Source organism: Magallana gigas, chromosome 5, assembly GCF_963853765.1.
Source record: "Magallana gigas chromosome 5, xbMagGiga1.1, whole genome shotgun sequence".
Classification (NCBI taxonomy): Eukaryota; Metazoa; Mollusca; class Bivalvia; order Ostreida; family Ostreidae; genus Magallana; species Magallana gigas.
In genome coordinates this window covers 47,300,050-47,319,325 of record NC_088857.1, presented here as the reverse complement: position 1 = coordinate 47,319,325, position 19,276 = coordinate 47,300,050, and the positions used below count along the sequence as shown (strand labels likewise).

Here is a 19,276-nt window from a genome sequence, read left to right as displayed (position 1 = left end):
ATAGTATTTACCCCTCTATCTCATTTTCTGGAATTGGCACACACAGTTCAATGTAAATCAGCCATGCATGTTATTGTCTTATATCGGTTATTAAGTTCAGGCAAACACATTTAGGTTTATAAATCTACGTCATGAAAAGTCTTTCAATAAATATGGGCCGCTGAGAAACTTCTTTCAATCTGAATCTGTTTTAGTAATCAATATTATGTTTATTATATTTATCGGTTCTCTTCACTTAGTTATGTACGAAAAAATACCAACCTATTTCTAGTTGTAAATCTTCAACTGTTTGCTCAGGATTGTCCACGTTTGTTCCTGTGTCTTGTGTTCTACACAAGGCAACGTTTCTCATGGATGTTTCGCTACCTGAAGCTTCATTTAATGGTGCAAAAAATGAGGCACATTCTGATATTCCAGCATTTGTATCAGGTCTTGCCTCACTTGATCTAGTTGTGCTAGGAATAATTGGACCAAGTACCATTTCATTTTTAAACGAAATATCTGCTGATGCACTTTTAGGATTTTCAATCCTTGAACACGATCCTGAATTAATCTGCAATTACAAAAAATAAATTGAGTAATTTTTATCTGAAACTTACCACTGCTACTAACACCTGTATTTACCTAATTTTCATATTTTTTCTTTGCTATTTGTTCATATGTATTGGCCATACAATGTATTTAACTGCTTCATCTGTTCTTTACTCTTACTTTCTTCATATCTTGGATTAACATTCAAATATAATAAGATAATATAATAATTTTGTATTCTGGTAGGCATTAAGTTTGAAATGCCTATATGTGGTAAACAGATTTATTTCTATTTATTTTATATGTTATTATTCGTTTTTGGATTTTTTATTTTTGTTTTGTGCAGTATATTCTTAAATATTATTCATCTGAAAATTTATTACGCGTGTATGCCTATTTAATTTCATTGGTTAATATTATTATCCACGCGGTTATATTAAGGCTGTCCGATTGCTTTAACAGCGATGTGTAGAAAGTTACTTGTTGGTACTTCATAAGATGAAAAAATGGCACTAATAAACTGTCAACCATCTCAACAATCAATAAAACGAAATACTAATTCAAAGCAGAGCAACATGGACCTCTAAAAAGATAAGTATAAGATCAGGTGCCATGACCGGTCACACCCGCTGTGTGCTCTTTGTCGTAATAGGGGAAAAAAAGAGGAAAAGTCCGTAGAGAATTAGGTAATTAAGTATGGTCTAACAGTTAGTATGAATAACGTCAGTCAGCATGCGACCAAGTGGAAGATTGTATTTGCTGACAAGGTCATTGTATCGACCATAAAACGTACCAAAAAATGACTTCAGACGAGACTGTTGATAGTCCTGTTTTATCAACTTGTTTGTCAGTAGTTTGCCTTGCTTTAGAAACTGTTCATACGAAGAGCATGCCCGTGTGTATCGAATTAACTGAGAGACAAAAACACCATATTCAGGTAATGAAGTTTTATTGCTACATAAGTAAGGAAAGTTGACTATAGAAAAATTGAAGTCATCGCGTTTATCATAAAGTTTTGTTTTTAGGTTACCATCAATGTCAATTTCCAGTAAAATATCCAAATATGAAACAGATGACACAGACTCAGTGGTATCATTTATTTCAAGTTAACTGGGATATGGAGTCAACGTAAGTATGGAAATAACAATTGTTTATGATAATACGTCGTCAATATACTTGAATGTTTAGTTGAGGACACAGCGATTGATTTGTTTTTTTCACGTACAAGTTTTTGAATAAATTCTGCTTCATGAGAATACAAATAGAGTATGAGGTCATGATAAACTTTGACGTCACGATCTGCATTCCTTTTGATTGTTCTCAGGGAATGTATTGTAACGTTATAAGTGGGTTTTATTGAACATTGTAGTTTAAATGCTTTATATTAGGTAAATAACTATTTATAAACTAAGAGTTTTGAGATTTCTCCTGCTATGTGTAAACTAATGAATGGAAATATTCATATGCATGTAAAATCAGCTTGGCGCAAGTCAAAGATCAATGTAATCTTCGCATATTTTACGTGAAATTGGAAGACAAAATAAGTACCAATGCAATGTAAATTATGCTGGGGGGACTTATTAATTGACTCAAATTTGTCTAAATCGGGCCTGAAAGGTAAAAATGTATCTAATTTCGATGATAGTGCGAAATAATTTGACAATATGTCAAATAAACGAAATTTTCATATCAACCCTCAGCAAAAGCTGCAAAATACATTACTTATTAATTGATTTTTCATAAAAATACTTTTCATTTAATGCCATTAATTTCTTGCGCCGATGCGATTTATAATATTTGTAGTGTTAGGATACACACCAATGTTTCCCAGCTAAGAGTTTTCTTAGGTTTGGTGAATTCTTTTGGTAAATTTTTACCTGACTTGACAACTGTACTTAGACCCTTGAATGAGCTGCTGCACAAGAAAAGTGGACAGAAGCCTGTGAGGAGTCATTCAACAAAGTCAAGGACTTATAAGCCTCAGATTTGTTGTTGAATAATAGACCAGACTTGCCCAACTCTTTAACCTGTGATGCATTACTCTATGGACTTGATGCGTTTTTTTCTAATAAACTGCATGTACTTGATGGTACAGAGTAAGCAATTGCATTAGCCTCATGTACTTTAGTACCGGCGGAGAACAAAATACTTTCAAATTGATAAAAAAAAATCCTTGGGAATCATATGGAGAATTCAAAACTTTCACTCACGATTGTTTAGCCGGAAATTTAAGTTGAGCATAAATCACCAGTTTCTGATATTTTAGCCCTCAGAGTTTAAAAAGTAACTGCTTCATCAAAATTGTTACTATATACACTGTTCTTGCCAGCCTATGATTTCGAGATTGGATTCCGTTAGACAACAAAACATGCTAACGCTGACTCGATCTCTCGACTATACAGAAAAGTACAGAGACAGATATCATCATCAATCTAGTAGATGCCTTTAATTTCATCTTGGAAAGATTGAGTGTTCATTATTTTTCCATTAAGAATGTCCAACAGGAAACTCGCAAAGATGCAGTTTTTAGACACAGGGGCCAAGCCCGTTTTAACATTAATTTCAATATAACCATGAATAAAGAAAGTGGTCGAACTCTGACTACCAGCTCACTTCAAAAGCCTAATAAATCAATTATTTTTTTACAACACTTGCAATATGCATGTTTTTTTCAGACAAGTAATGTCTAAGATACACTCATGCCGTATTTCAAGTTGATGGGTCTTAAAATAGCGGAGATATACGTCATTATTCTCTCGAAGTCGCCAGTTTATTTTTACTCGGACATTTAACGGTCCAGGGCTCACGATTGGATTTTGCCTATGACAATAGCAGTTTTGCAACAACTCGAGAAACATTCGCACTAATCTTTTAAAATCTCACATCAAACGCACGCTACTTACATCCTTAAATTACGATAAAATTCCTTAAATACTCTCTAAACTAAACTTTTATTCTGCAGCCACATTGACATCTGACAGGGCCAGCCATTTTGACGTCTTCGATAAAGACTGATTCTGATTGGACCATCAGGAATATTAACCAATGCAATTGCGTTTAACATTTTCTATCACAATGGCCGGTCTGGTCAGAAGTTGATGTGGCTGCAGAATAAAAGTTCTTACTAAAAAGATTTATTAGGCTTTTGAAGCGAGCTGGTAGTTTTTTTTATCTGGGTCAGAATTCGACCCCTTTCTTTATTTATGGTTACATTGAAATTAATGTTAAAACGGGCTTGGCCCCTGTGTTTTTAGATGTTTAATGTCATGCATTAACAGTGACATGAATTCAATAGACAACTGATTTAATGTCATTATAAAAGCGCCGAAATTAACTGTCAATACATCACGGATGTGTACTGTGGTGAGTTAGAGTGATTATACATGTAACTACCATACTCCAAGACCAAGTATTATCCAGATTCAAGAAGAACATCTTAAAGTCGTCAAAATAAAGATGTTGATTTTCTGTTGGTGGCCAAGAATTGACCAGAATGTTAAAACAGTGACTAAGAAATATCAAAGATGTAAACAGAATCTCCTAAGGGACCACCACTGAATGCTTGGGAATGCCCAACCAAGCAATTGTTAAGAGTCCACATAGATTTCGCCGGACCCTTTCTATGAGCCATGTTCTTGACAATGATTTTGGTAGATTCTCGCTCAAAGTGGGCAGATGTAACGAAGATAAATACCACCACATCGCTGCAAACTGTCGATGTTTTGAGGATCCAATTTTCTAGAAATGGACTCCCAGCTTGAATCATCAGTGATAATGGGCCACGATTTACTTTAGAAAATTTGAAGACTTCATGAGTGCAAATGGAATCCAGCGCGTTAAAACTGCCCCATACCAACCATCTAGCATTGGTTTAGCCAAACGTTTTGTACAGACTTCAAAATTCGAACAGGCTATGAAATGCAGAAAAAATGAAAACATAGGTATTATAAGATTACAAGGCTCAACGAGACGGGGCATCACTTTTATGAGACCACTTTTATCATTTTATATGAAAATCATAGTTAATGATATTGGATATTTATGGATACTGTATTATGGTTTGACACATATCGAATATCATTTGTTAAAATATTGTTTGATAATCAAACGTTGATTTTATACGATACTGTAAGATACAATTTAAATCAATACAGTAATAAAAAAATGATGTTGCATCCTATAATACTATACAATATTTTATCATATGATATATTATACGATACAATATAACATTGTAATATCTAATGAAACAATATTATATTGTATCAATATATATTATTATATCAAAAAATATAATATGGTATTGTACCGTGTAAATTTTTTTTAAGTATTTCATTACATAATACATTGTCATAACATAATATTATATAGTATCATATGATGCAATATCACATTACATAGTACAACACAATATCATGTTATTAATCATATATGATGCATAAAATGATATTTTATCACATGATATAATATGACTAGATCCATGTTCAATATTGTATCTTATCGTGTGATACAATATCATAGGACACAATATCAAGTGACAAAATTATATATTCAGTAATACATTTTATACAATATCAAACCATATGGTACAATATTATATCGTATACTTATAGAAAATATACTCTTTTCCGCCCTGAGCGATATAAACAGAAAATTCTCCAATCCGTGTGATATAAACCCTAAATAATAACCCTATTTATACTAACCCTATATAAACCCTATATCCGTGTGATATTAACCTATTTGATTTATATAACACCCCTCTCCTGCAATCTTCGGATGTTATATCACACCTATTTCGTTAATCATCGGCTATTATGACGTAGAATTCGGTATGCGTCGTTCAATTCCGATCTCCGAGTACGATGTCAAAAAAGTTATGTCGACGTCAGCTTGGTATACAAACAGCTGACGCAAAAAATTCAGGGACGTTTATAAGAAATGGAATATATAGACACGGAGCGAATTCATTCATTAGATGATTTTTTTTTATTTCTTTAGTATTTTCTATAAGTATATAAATAATCAAAGAACTGAAGTACTGACGGGAGGTGATTTTATCGACTATCATTTATTTTTAAATCAACTTATCTTGCCTGGCAATTAGTTTCTAGTCTGTATTTGAATTACGCTTTTTATGATATATAGATTTTAACACTTTTCCGACAAGAACTTCGAAAAACCCCATATAAATCATTTTTGTAATATTCAAAGATAGATTTCAAACTTTGTATCAGTAATCGAAACAATTCTAAGAATTGTATAGATCCAGGCACTATTGATATCGAACTCTAGTCTCGTTCAACCAGACGCTCGGCTGTCTCCGTTAGTCTCCGACAAGCAAGAGAGCCTCTCTGCTTGTCGGAGATTTACGGAGACAGCCGAGCGTCTGGTTGAACGAGACTTTATTGAACTCTGGCGTAGGAAATAATGATACTACAAACATATCTAATTTGTTCGTATTATATAAAATCTGACTATTTTAAAAGTGTTTATAGATAAGTTTCCCTGAAAAACAATGCTTCAGAATACATTACATCGAATTTTTCTATTATTTTCAAGAACTAAGTCTTGTCAGCGGTGATGGTTTGTGCTTAGGTCCAAACACTGTTTCACTTTCGGTTTGCCAGAGTAACTGCATAGGAGAGTGGACTAAAATCAACTCCCCAAAATCATAACATGGCAATTTTCATATCGCATCCTATATTATATTGTACGGCTTAAAATAAATATAAAAACATGTTATATTATTTAACAACAAACACATTACATCTATCAAGCAAGTTTGAGTAAGGTAGCTTGTTTAGCATCCTTGATAATAGAGATCAATCTCTGTATCTGAGATTCATTTATTTTACAGTTACATCAGCCATGCAAGTTTGAACTAGTACTACTATCTATAAAGCATGTGACCTGTTCCAAAACACTAAACCTCCTCCAGCATCTGAAACCTATGGAACTGATTCAGCATTCTTGCTTGTGGAGTGCATCAGAATGATAAGATGCATTATCTATTCAAATTTGAAAATTGAACTAATAACAACTAAGAATTGTCTATCAAAAAGCACCTCCTCCAAAAACTTTTAACAGCTCAATAACCTTACTTCATCCAGCATCCAATACTTATGGCTCAAATTCAGCATTCAATCCTTTTAAGTGCATCAGTATCATAAGACGCGCCATCTATGCAAGTTTGGTGAATTTAGGACCAGTAATAACTAAGATATAATCACCAGAGGACACCTGTACCAAAAATTGCAACCTGTAATAATCAAGAGCGCATGCGCAATATGTAAGACGCTACTCTATTTCTACTGCAAAGTTTTGACCAAAAACTTGGAAATTAATATTTTCTGAGAACTGAAATATGCTGGAAAGTGAATATTATGTGTTATAATTTGTGTTAGCGTTCAGAGAGTTTCATAAAAGACTGCATAAACAAATAGAACAAGGTAAACAAAGTTTTTGTTTTCAAGGAGCGTGAGTTTCGGTTGAATAATAATCACACTAGAGTCTTGTGTAAAGTGTCTTTAACCGTGGTACCGTTAAGTATGTCGAACCCGTCAAACCACTCAAAAAAGCGGGGCATTGGAGAAATAGACTCGGTGGACAGGCAATCCAGTAATGAAGAAAAAACTGGTGAAAATAAAATGGAAAACTTCCAAATGAGATATGTGATGCAGGGGATATCTAACATACAGAATACACTGGCCAATCTATTTTTGCGAATTGAAGGACAGGGACGACAGCTTGACGCACTTACGAATGAGATAAGTGGAAAACATGGAATTGAAGAAAGGCTGGAAAATGTTTAACATCAAGCTAATGATACAGTGTACATCATCAATGAACTGCAGGAAAAACAGGGGGAAAACGGAAAGAAAGCTTAGTAGAATGAAAGATTACGTTGTTCGACTAGAGTACTGTATTAAAACTCAAAATGACTAAATTACCGAACTTGAAGCCAGATCAATGGAAAACAATATTATAATAAGCGGAGTCGAGGAAACGAGAACAGAGATGGGCAAACCAGAAAATCTTGCCAAGATGATAATTCACGTGTTCAGCTCGGAGATGAATATAGATGCAGAAACAGTTGACAACCTTCGGATCTATTAACTGTTCAGAATGGGGGAATATGACAGGCAAAGAAAATTCCCAAGACCCATCTGTGAATAGAGCACATAAAGAAATCGTTATGAGACATATCAAAGTCATCAAGGACAAAAAGTCCCCAATTAGAGTTTTTCAACATCAGCCCGAGGAACTTAGAGAAAGGAGAAAACATTTACATGTATATGAAGTCCAAAAACAATAGGCACAGCGTAATATTGAAACCACGCTAAAAGGTACCAAACTTATCTTTACTAAGAGTAAATCAGTATACAAAGACAAAATTGGATCCCGTCCAACGGCTGAAGAGATCATCAACGGAGAAGAGGTCAAGATTGCGATCACTGCGGGCAAGACAACAGAGGACAATGGGAACCGGTTTGCGGCCCACGCGGTACCAATAGACTTCTATGAACAGGTGAGACGGTCTCTTGTTTAGGTTATGCGTTCAGACAGTATCGCCAGTGCTAGTCATAATATCTTTGCGTTCCGGTTCATGGGTAACGACGGAACAACGCACGACGGATCCGATGATGATGGGGAACACGGGGCCGGGAGGCTGTTGCTGAAAGCGCTCATCGACAATGACGTAAAGAATACATTGGTGGTCGTTTCGCGATGTTACGGCAACAAAATCGGGCCTAGACGCTTCAAACATATTAATGAAGTCGGGTTAAGTGCCGCACGAAACATGTCGGCCCCAGCCAATTGAGACGGACAACATAGTCAAAGTTAAAAACAAATATATGTATTGTTCTTGTTATCCAAACTATCGGGTAACTATGTTTAATTTAATTTTACATACATGTACAGGCCTTAGTCGCTGTAGCATCTAATTACTAATAATTTCACAATATGCGCGATTTCTATTAATATTACTATTTTTACTGAAAAGCTGTACTGTTAGATAGTATAGATAGTACATCTATATTTCACAAGCCTTAACTCACCGATTTATTGTTATTGTTCATATTTTACACGTTTTTCATTTCATTTACACTGAATTAACATTTTACGTAATATCCTGTTACAAACATTTTGTGCCATAATTAATAGTGCTTTGGAAAAGTTTGCTACTAAACGTTTGGGTTTTAGGTATGCGATGTCATTACCAGGTACAGCAAACTAATTTAGTATCATTAATATAGTTTGTTTAACTGTTGCTATATAACTAGCCTAGGACGAGTTTTTCCGGATTTGTCCTGACTGTTCATAATTATTTGGATTTTTGTTTATAGTTATCATTTCCGGTTTGTTTGGTTTTTTTTGTTTACAAACATAACTGTAAGTGTTGTTTATTTTCTTATTCTATAGTTAACGCAACGCAACGGGGAGTGCATATGTATAATTGTATTTCATGAACATTAATATGTCTCACATAAACTTGGTATGATTTTTGTAATGTATATGCTGTCATATTAACAAACTCAAATCATCAGAAAATCAAGGTACTTTTTTTTTAAATACATAGTATGCGCAACATAGGGTTTAGGGTTTTCAAAAACAGACAATAAGTTATACATATATACCTCCGCACGACCGATTCTAATTATTGATATTATTGTACGATTTTTTTTTTACGTTGACAAAAAAGGTTTTGGTCAACTTCAGTCAGTCAACTATTTTTTATTGTTGGTAAAATTAGCAAGCGTGCTTTCGCAATTCCAAACCTTTGCTTTTTTCTTGTTTTTTCTCCCTTTTATTTGCCCTTTTTCTATTCTTTTCGGGAACCGTAAACCTTATAAAGCATTTATATAGACATGGATGATAAAGTGCAGCAAAGTTATCTAAGCATATTGACATTAAATTGCCAAGGCTTAGGTGATATCAATAAAAGGAGGGACATTTTTAAGTCTTAAAATCAAAAAGTTGTAATATATACATTTTTCAAGACACTCACTTTGAAAGCATGATAAAGGGACTATGGGGTTATAAAGCCTACTTTAACTCATACAAATCAAATTCTAGAGGAGTAGCTATACTAATCAATAATAACTGTGATATTACAATACTCAATGAACATAAAGATAGTGATGGTAATTTTCTTCTATTAGATGTTACCATAGAAATTCTTTCGTTTTTATTAATAAATATATATGGACCAAATTTGGACTCACCAACCCTTTACATAAACCTCCCTAATAAGATTCAAGATATTTACTCTAACCAGAAGATAATTATTGGTGGTGATTTTAATTTAGTTTTTGATAAAGACTTAGACTCCATGAACTATAAGAACTTAAATAATCCCAAATCAAGACTCGAAGTCTTAAAAATAATGGATACACTTAGTCTGAAAGATGTATATCGCAAGCATAATCCAACTCTAAAAAAAATTCACTTGGAGGAAAAAACCCCAATTAAACAGGCTAGACTTGATTTATTCCTTATATCAGAATCATTACTTAACTTATCTCTCTATGTAAAATATGAAAACAGTCACCGCTCTGACCATTGCCCACTTGTCTTGTTTGTATGAACAAATGAATTTCTTAAAGGAAAGGGTTTTAGGAAATTTAACAACTCTCTTCTTAAAGACAAAGAATATGTATATCTAATCAAATAAAAAATAAAAATAAAAAAATGTAGAACAGCAGTATGTCTGCCCAGTTTACAATTTAGAAAATATTGAAACAATAGATGATAATAATATGCAATTTACTATAAGTGACCAATCATTCCTAGACACATAACTAATGGAAATTAGAGGAAAATCAATATCCTATTCAACTTATAAGAAAAAGAAAACAGCAGAACTAGAAAAGCAATTAGAGCAAGAGATTTTGCTTCTTGAACAGAATTTTACAGTATAAACTAAAGATGAATTATCAAATAAACAAACAGAATTAGAACTTATTAGAAAAATCAGATTGCAGGGTCAATGAATTAGATCAAAAGTAAAGTGGATAGAGGAATGTTAAAAGCCATCAAAATATTTCATTAGCCTTGAATCAAGAAATTTTTCGAGCAAAATTATACCAAAAGTTAAAAAAGAAGATGGCTCCACTGTTTTTAATCAATTTAAAATACTAAATGAATTAAGAATGTTCTACGATAACCTTTATCAGAAGAGGGAAACTATAGACTCTGAAAACATTTACGAAAAATTAAAGTTGTGTGGCATTCCCAAACTAAATAAACAAGAGTCTGATCTCCTTGAAGGCCCATTAAATAAATTGGAAGTCTATAACTTTTTGAAGAATATAAAAACGATAAAAGCCCAGGGCCTGATGGGTTTACGAGCGAGTTTTTTAAAATTCTTTTGGAACGACTTAGGCAGCTTTATTACAAAAGCCATAAACAATACTTACGAGTTAGGACACTTTGCAGAATCAAATAAACTAGGTACAATAACATGTTTACCAAAGGCAGGAAAACCAAAACAGTTCTTAAAAAACTGGCATTATTAGCCTTCTTAATGTATTATATAAAATTGTCCCAGGTTGCATTGCTAATAGAATAAAAACTGTATTATATAAATTAATTAATGAAGACCAAACTGGGTTTTTAAAAGGTAGATTTATTGGAGAAAATGTTAGAATGATATAATGCAATATACTGAACAAAATCAGATACCTGGCCTTCTAATGTTAATCGATTTTGAAAAAGCTTTGGATACTATCTTTTGGAAATATATATAGTAAACACTGGACTTCTTTAATTTTGGGATTTCAATCAAAAACTGGATCCGAACTTTTTATAGTGATATTAAATCTTGTGTTACACAAAATGGAATTGCCTCTGATTATTTTTTTCCTCAAAGAGGATGTAGACAGGGTGACCCAATTCCCCATATTTTTTCTGCTATGTGCTGAGGTTCTAGGAATTTTGATTCGAAATAATGAAGACATTCGTGGAATTGAAATTGATGGTGTAGAATACAAACTTTCGCAATATGCTGACGACACTTCAATAATATTAGTCCATGGATGGTATTTTAAGAGAACTTGATTATTTTGCATGCATATCTGGTCTAGAATTTAATTTCTCTAAAACTAAAATGGTTTGGATCGGTAGTAAAAAAAAAATTCAAAAGAAGTTTTTCACCACTCGCGATGGAAGCTTGATTGGAACAATCCCACTTTTGATTTACTTGGTATTAAATTTTCTGTTAATTTGAATAAAATAGTAGAACTAAATTATCCATCAAAATTTAAGAAGTTTGATAAAGCAATGGAAATTAAGAATTCTTACAACAGTTGGAAGATTAATTGTGATTAAAATACTGATAATACCAAAATTTAACCACTTAATCCTAACTATACCAAAACCTAGTGTAAAATACCTTCAACAGTTTGAGAAAGAAATTTACATTTTTTTATGGGGAGGCAAGGTTCATAAGGTAAAGAAAAACACTATAATTCAAGATTACAGATATGGGGGATTAAAAATGATAGACTATATGGAATTTGTTTGTGCATTGAAATCTACATGGATAAGAAGACTAATCTACTCTAATACAAAGTGGGTAAAACTTTTTGAATCAGAATTAGGATTAAAAATAGAAACCCTATGGGAAAAAGGTTTAGACTTTATTACCAATATTAGCAATAAGATAAGTAACAAGTTTTGGAAAGAAGTTTTATTAGATTGGGTTAAAATTGTTATATCCTATAGCCAAAATGACATAAAAGTACTTAATGAAAATATATGGTTTAATCCTTATATTGAAATTAATAACTCATCAATTTTTATTAAGAATTATTTCAACTGTGGTTATAAATTTATTAAAGATTTGATGACAGAGGAAGGCAATTTTGTAAGCCTTGAAACTCTTGAAAACTCAAATGTTAAGACAAATTTTCTAGAATATAGGAGTTTGAAAGGAGCAGTTTTTGAAAGATTAAAAGCCGCAAATAATGATAAGGTAGAATATGGACCATTTATTCCGAATTCCCTCAGTATTTTTTTACAAACAAAGCAAAGGATTTAAGGATATGTATTATGTACTCATCGATAACAAAAAAGAATCAATTCGTTCAATCAAGAAGTGGACAGAAAGTGGATTTGCTTATACGGCAATAGAATGGAATAATATTTTTGAACTCCCATTTAAAACCCCGAAAGTATCCAAATTTCAATGGTTGCAATTCCAGATTGTACATAGAATTTTGCCAACAAATGAGTATCTTTTCAAACTCAATATAATTGATTCGGCAGCCTGCTTTTCTGTAATCAAGATATAGAAACTATAGCACATTTATTTGTAGACTGTGTTCATGTCAAAGAAATATGGCTCTACTTTGAAGAATGGTTAAGAAGCAAGTTTAATTTTTTAAAGACATTTGATAAAAAAAAACTATACTTTTTGGTAAATTCAAAAACAGAAATATGTATAGACTTCAAAACATATTGATTCTTACAGTAAAACAATTTATTTTTGCCAGTAAATATAAAAATGTCCCAAACCTCTCGACGTTCATGTTAAAACGAACTGTCACTGATAGATTACATATTGAAAAACCACTGTTGCTGAAGAATTGTAAAAATGAAAAGTATTGGCAAACTATTTGTGATTTGTTATTAAATGTGTTTATAATAGCTGCAAGGAAATTGTTTGCAAATAATGGCAAAAAATACGTATACTTTTATGTATCCTCTTGCATATGTATGACTTTTTGATAGATAGTGTTCCCCTCTCTTTCTCCACCCTCTTTCACTCCCACCTCATAACTAAAAATACTCAAACTTTAATGGTTGATAAAAGAATTATATATATTAAGGTTTTTGAGACTGTTTGTGCATATATATATATATATGTCTGTTTGTGCATTTTTATCTTTGGTATGTGACTGTGTATATATAATACGTATATCTTAAATCTCAAATGAAATGAATATCTGATGTATATGCACTGTAAACTAAATATATAAGAAGATGTGAATAAATTGTACATGAAAGTCTGAATTTAAAAAAAAACAAAAAAAAACTGTAACCTGTTTAAAAACCTTAACCTCCTCCAGCATCTGAAATTCATGGCCAAAATTCAGCATCCAAGTCTTTCAAGTCCATAAGTAGGTCCAGATGCATCATCCATGCAAGTTAGAGGGGGAGATAGGTAAGTATCAACTTAGATACAGGACGTGCAGCAAGTTGACAAAAGCACTCCACATTGTATAACCAATAAAAACGCCAGCAAAACTTAGGATGAGTAGGGAGTTGTAAATAAAAATGGATCTACTTAGACCAAATTTAAAATCTCATGTAAAGCAAAAACAACAACAGATGTTTGCATAGAGAGGAAGTGTACTTGTGAATTCACACTGAGACAATTGGTGATTTAATCGCGATTACAGAGGCAGAAATGATAAATGGATAGCAGGAACTATTGCTAAAATAACTTGACCAGTGTCTTATCGTGTCCAAGTTGACTAGACGACTCATTAGAGGAGACAAGCCGATCAGATTGTGGATTACAAGCTCTAGTGACATCAAAAAATCAGTAAGATTCTAGAGTCAACCACCACAAATTTCACAAATTTCCTCATTATTATGAGGGCAAGAAGATTGCATTTGTATCCAAATTTTCACAACAGGAAGGACCAGAAGTTGCCAATCACCAAAAAAACTGTCCATTTATATCACCAAAACCTACAGCCGTCTTGCCAGAGAAATAATATCCAGTTCGTAACCGCAAACGATTTTAAGTATCATGTGTAGATATTTGTCCATGCTGTACTCTGTCTAGGGGCACAATAATCCTCAGTATAACTTGCTGGAAATTACTAGTTTAGTCAAAATGTATTGTATTCATTCTATACATGAGGTATATGGAGTATTCTTCTTTATTTCCATTTATTTGCTTGCTAGAGATGATCATTTGTGTACTTAAGATGTAAAAATGACTTTATGAACATAAAAAATGTGAATTCTACCTCTGACATTTAAGAACTTGATCAAAACCTGATCAAAAACACACATTTTTATTTTCTTTAACTTAAGCAAAATCATGTATATCAAACTAAGGGAGGAAAATGTGTTGCATCCGGAATTATTGTATGTGAACGTTTTGTTTTTAAGATATATAATTGTAACTGTGCATGATCAGTTTCATTCAATTAATATTATTCATAATAATCTCGTTGTTTCCCATGTGCTTATTCTGCTAAATAGTGCACACAGTAAATAGTAAACACAATACAGTGGTTCTGTAGAAAAAGATAAAATTATGAAAAGTTTACGACGAAGACGACGACAACGCATACAACAGACAGCGGACAAATTCAAATCAGCCTTCGGTTCAAGTGAGCTAAAACATAAGAGCATAGACATTTATATACGTGCATATAAGTTCTTCTTAAAAGAGAACCATTACTTACATTGTTTGTTGCATTTCTGTTTTCATCAACTCTACAATAGAAAAAAATTATGATAATTTACCATCATATTTAGAAAAGCGACGGTTGTTTTACAAAATATATTTTTAATCAAAGTACTGAAGTACTGTCGGGCGTTGATTTTATTGATTATTATCAATTTTAAAATCAACGTTATGTTATTTTGCCTGGCAAGTAGTTTGTAATCTGTATTTGAATTACGCACATTTTTATAATATGAATTCTCGAACTTTTGCGACAAGAATTTCGAGAAAACCCTGTATGAATCATGTTGTGTAATATTTAAAGATAGAATTAATTCCATCAAACTGTGTATCAGTTTTCGAAATGTTTCTAAAAATTGTACACGTCTGGATCCAAGCAATATTGAACTCTAGTCTCGTTTAACCATGCAGACACCCGGCTGTCTCCGTAAGTCTCCGACTACCAAGAGAGACTCTCTGCTTGTCGGAGATTTACGGAGACAGTCGAGCGTCTGGTTGAACGAGACTATATTGAACTCTGGCGTAGGAATACATGCAACTACAAAAAACAATTAAATTGTTCGTATTATATAAAATCTGACTATTTTCAAGGTACTTATCAATACGTTTCTTTTGAAAAACAATGGTACAGCATACAGTACACCGAATTTATCTATTATTTTTAAGATCTACGTCTTGTCAGCGGTGATGGTTTGTGCTAAGGTCCAAACACTGTTTCACTTTCGGTTTGCCAGAGTAACTGCATAGGAGAGTTGATTAAAATCAACTCCCCAAAAAGTGCTATAAATACCAATACGCAAATACTTGTTTAAAGAATGTTAAGAGCATGGGGACAATACGCGAGTGCCGTTAATAAGATAGGATCGTGTCTTTGGGGTTGAACCTGTACGAACTATATGGTCATCATATTTTATCAACCGCTTCAAGTGATTATGGGTCTTAAGGAGATCTTCATGAATTTGAAACGTAGAAAGATTACATATTCCTACATTAAATATGTTCCTTTAAAAAAGAGGCAGAAACGACCAAGCGATGACAAAAAAACCCCGTACTTTTATCATCTCGTGCAACTTGTTGCAAAACGAATATGGCATCGCTGTGTGTGTGTGTGTGTGTGTGTGTGTGTGTGTGTGTGTGTGTGTGTGTGTGTGTGTGTGTGCGTGCGTGCGTGCGTGCGTGCGTGCGTGCGTGCGTGCGTGCGTGCGTGCGTGCGTGCGTACTTCTTTGTTTGACAATTTATTCACCAATGAATATTATGAATATTGCTTATATTAATTACAACAATTATTCTTTCATGATTTTTTATCGTTAAATTTCACATTACATTTTACGTCAGTTTTATGTTCTTCAACGAACATGTACATGTTATATCTAATAAAGATACATCGATATTCTAAACATTTGTTGTAATGTTGAATTTGTGATCTTTAATATACTTTTTTAGAGCAAATGTGTGAAGAGTACCTGACTATAGTAAATCTTAAATAGATAATAACACTGATCTAGTATAATAAGTGATTAGTTCTAAAAGCGTTGATAAGGGTTAAAGGGCTCATTCGAAGGTTCATATCCCCCTTGGTTTTGATCACACGAACAAAAAAACACACGCGTTAGAGGAAGTTTTTTTTAAATATTTTTAACAAAGGTCTGAGGGCTTCTATCCTATCTAAACGTGTCCATTAAGCTCACTAGAAATTTGTCTCTTTTTAACTCTTCTCAACGATATTGAGGTAAATGGTGGACCATTATCCCCTTTTTCCTCATAGTGTACATCAAACAAATTACAGGGCAGTGCAGGAGACCTGTAGAGCTATTTTTTCCTGGTCCCAAATTTGGGCTGTACGGGCACCGCCAGGTAATTCTGAGTGGTCCCTTGATCTTGATCACACGATCTTTACTGTCTCCGAAGTTGTCAATGTTCCCACAAACTATTGATGTATTAATCATCTTGATGTTAATTAAAGTATGCTGATTATAAAGTAAAATATATTTTCTGTTTGAGTACTTTCAGTACTTTGACGATTTTCCTTATTTAATGGCTTCTGTAGGTGGCTGCTAACTTTACCATGGTTATAATGCCTCACAATAGAGTACACTTTTCATTATTTCGGTTTCATAATAAGAATAAAACAGAAAACATCAAAATACATCAATTTAAAGATAAGATCGTTAAACTAAACACAATTAAGGAAACAAATATTCGGTTCTCGGGGACTGAACCCGGGTCGCCTGGGCACAAGTCCAACACTCTAACGACTGAGCAACCCAGACTATCGCTTCAGGACTTTGGAGCCCAAAATCTCAAGAATGCCTGGATCGATTTTAAGACAGATTTGTTATTCTGAAGTTATTTGAGCGTCTCTATCGAATAGTAGCATAAAATATTTATTAAAAAAAATGAAACATTAAGATTTTTCATTTCCTTCTGGTGACAACCGGCAGTGACGGCGGACGTTCTGATATGCAAGAGACACTGCGGCTAAGGACTCTCTACCACCACTGAAAATTTGAAAGTTTTATCTTTTATACTTTTGAGAAAAACCGTGAACAAGCAAAAACATAAAATCAATTTTAGACCGCAGATTATTTCCCAGTTGCTTAATCTAGGTCAGATTAACACAAAATGCCTGTATATTAGGGGGAATGAGATTAAATAAGAAGTTCTATGCCAGCTGGAGAAATTTTTAAGTTATAGGTCAAGGTCAAAGCAAAATTCTTTGAAATTGTTTTTATCCTATTGTCCATAATTTAAGCGGAGCCCTTTAAAATGGTCACTTAATTTTGTCTAGTTTATTTTACATAGAAAATATTCAAAAAGGTATAATAATGTAAACTATACATCGGCAAGTTTCTGATATTTGATGATGCTCAAGCACACAGTACGAAAAGTGGACCCTTTGAAAAGCAGTGTACAGGAAAAGTTGCTCATAATAATGTTTTAAACAAAATGCTACCTAAAAGTTTTTTGTTGGTGACCCCGTTACGCAGTTTAAGGGTTGGTCCCTAAACACAGTTGTTCAGATAAAACTTGAAAGGTCAACAATTCTTGAACACTTGTTGAACAAAAGAAGTTTATATTTACGAGACCTTTTCTTTGATATAAAAAGGGGGCTGTCCTGTCAAATTAGAGGTCAGGAGAATTTTAAAAGCTTTTCATAATTACTATTTCCAGAGCAATAGTTTTTCATTAATCATAAATGCAAAAAGAGCTTATCAAGCTAAATTTAACGAGGCCGAGTACATAACGAGTACGCACGCTTTCGCGCAGCGTTTGTATTGTGACGTTATCTTTTTGCTTTGTTGACGCCATGGCGTGATAGTTTAAACTGCAGATATTCATCGAAATTTGTTGAAAATAGCTCGTTTGATGCGTAAAATTGATATTATATCGTGGAATAAACATAAATGTCTCGAAGTATAAGCTATATTTGGGCTCGGGTCGAAAACGTGAAGAGGGTTTAGAAAGCCTAGCCCTAGGAACAAACCAGGAGGTAGAAAGGTTTTTTTTATTTAACCATTTGATGCCTTTTAGCAATAAATTTTATATGTAGAACAGAAAAAGAAATCCCTAGGGCAGAAGTTTTTAAAAAATGTGCAAAATTGATACATTTTAAGCAAAATCCCATAGGGTCCTACGTTAAAAATTAACTAACTTTGAGATGGCCCCTTAAACAAACGGTGTGGTAAATGTATTATCTTTTTATCTTAAAATAATAATTTCATGTAAAAAATTTCATTAAAAAATCTAGGGCAAAGCAAATTACACCCGGCCTCGTTAAAACTGAAATCCGTTTAAAAATCGGATGATTGATTGCGGGATATAAGCATTAAAAACTTATTTTTACGGAAATTTTGATTCTGCATTCTGGGTTAATAAAAAAGAGGTTACTTAAAGGTTAAGTAAACTTGTATCTAAAATAATTCGAAAATTGTTAAGTCGTACTTTAACACATTCGAAGTTTTGTTGTTAAGTCGTTCTTTAATTTTAAATCATTCGGATTTTGTTAAGTCGTAGCTAGAATCATTCAATTTTTTTTTTATCTTTTTGTACTTAAGATACTTTTGTTACGAGTATAAGAATCTGCTTCTTAGAGGTACTTCTAGCTTTACTTTCGACATTAACGGAAGACCCACTCGTTGCTTTGCAACGAGCACTGCTCTAGTTCATTATTATTAATTCTTCCTCAGACTTTTTTTGGTGGCTTATATATCATAAACTATTCAACCGATTTCCACGTAAATTCCAGAATTTGTTTGGTATTGTAAATACTCGAGGTTATGAAACTTTGAGCTTATGACGTGACTTCTGTT

The 19,276-nt window shown here is 33.1% G+C and overlaps 1 long non-coding RNA gene across 1 annotated transcript in view; it reads right to left on the bottom strand.

Annotated features, from left to right (window-relative positions):
- Positions 1-263: 263 nt before the first annotated feature.
- The window catches only part of LOC136275848 (uncharacterized), a 38,697-nt gene continuing 19,684 nt past the window's right edge, over positions 264-19,276 (bottom strand). The window contains exons 2-3 of the long non-coding RNA XR_010714345.1: positions 14,964-14,994; positions 264-553 (exon numbers count right to left, since the gene is read on the bottom strand). This is a non-coding gene — a long non-coding RNA (uncharacterized lncRNA). The remainder of the gene's footprint in view (positions 554-14,963; positions 14,995-19,276) is intronic.